Here is a 1816-nt window from a genome sequence, read left to right as displayed (position 1 = left end):
AGTCTAGTCTATAGTCTAGTCTATAGTCTAGTCTATGGTCTAGTCTATGGTCTAGTCTATAGTCTAGTCTATAGTCTAGTCTATAGTCTAGTCTATAGTCTAGTCTATTCTCTAGTCTATAGTCTAGTCTATACTCTAGTCTATAGTCTAGTCTTTAGTCTAGTCCATATCCTATTCTAGCCTAGTTTATAGTCTAGTCGTAACACTCCATAAAATTCACCAATTAAAACAACACTTCAATCAATTGTTTAATTCAAACAATACAATTTTTCTATTTGCATTTTCTCATTTATTTTCAATATTATTATTGCTATTGTTGCTATTTAATGATTTCCGTTTTGAAACGGAAATCTAGTCTAGTCTATAGTCTAGTCTATAGTCTAGTCTATAGTCTAGTCTATAGTATTCTCTAGTCTATAGTCTAGTTTATACTCTTGTCTATAGTCTAGTCTTTAGTCTAGTCCATAGCCTATTCTAGTCTAGTTTATAGTCTAGTCGTAACACTCCATAAAATTCACCAATTAAAAAAGTTTAAAGATCTTTTTACCAACCCTGTGTTGTGTTTCCAAGACCCACGCCAATAAAAGCTATTGGCAACACTTCAATCAATTGTTTAATTCAAACAATACAATTTTTCTATTTGCAATTTCTCATTTATTTTCAATATTATTATTATTGTTATTGTTGCTATTTAATGATTTCCGTTTTGAAAAAAAACAACAGCAACAAGACAGAAAAACCCCTCAATAATTATAAATATAAAACTGTACTTTAAGCCTATAGAGGGAATACAAAAAAATAACAAGTGGAAACAAGTCATTAAAAATGCATTTACACCTACAAATTGCGAGCATAATACGACAATAAAATAACAAATAAAGAACAAATTTAAAAACTAAAAAAGGAATTTAAATTTGGCAAAAGAATATAAAAACAATAAGGTAACAATGACCATAATAAAGGTAGTCAGACAAATAAAAATTGTCAAAAGAAGGCAACATTTAGGCCTTTTTTGCATTATAGCTTTGCATAACTTAACTAAATTTTGTAAAGACTTTTAAATAAAATGTTCTAAAACAAAATTGTTGTATTAAATTTATGTATAAAAATTTCTTTATGGTCAAAGACATAATAATAAAGGGAAATGCCTAATAATTGTTAGACTTAATAAGGAATAGGTAGATAAGCATTTGTTTTGCTTATAAACAAAAATTATATAAACATTTTTTCAACATGTAAATGAATTTTAAATTGTTTTTTTTTTCTTCACCATTTCATGGCTAAATTAAACCAAACAATGTTTATAATTAAAAATTTATATGTATTGTTGTGTATTTTTCACGTATTTTATTATTACTCTAGCCAATCATTAGTTTTTTTATATATCTTTTCATACTTTATACACTTTTTCTTCTTCCACATTCGTTTAGCTGGGTTTTTGTTAATTTAACTCAACATTAATGTTGTTAACTTCACACTGTATGCTTTATTTAACAGTTAACGGTTAATTTTAACTGTGCAAGTGTGTAGTTTTTTGGTATTTAAAATTGTAATACGAAATTGTTATTTGGCATACATTTCCGAAACATTTATTAGTATTTTATTTTTCCAAACAAATCGATTTGAATTACATTTTAATTGTGTTATTAGCACAATTATTATTACTTTTTATTAAACATTTGATGTTTGCATTTCAATGAACTGTACATTTTTAATATGTCTACATAAATGTGTTCGTTAGTCCCGACTATAGAATGATATATATATTCCAGACTATAAACTGATCTATAGTCCAGACTATATATATAGACTATAT

The sequence above is a fragment of the Lucilia cuprina genome, chromosome 3 (genome assembly GCF_022045245.1).
Source record: "Lucilia cuprina isolate Lc7/37 chromosome 3, ASM2204524v1, whole genome shotgun sequence".
Classification (NCBI taxonomy): domain Eukaryota; kingdom Metazoa; phylum Arthropoda; class Insecta; order Diptera; family Calliphoridae; genus Lucilia; species Lucilia cuprina.
Note: the sequence above shows the minus strand (reverse complement) of the source record.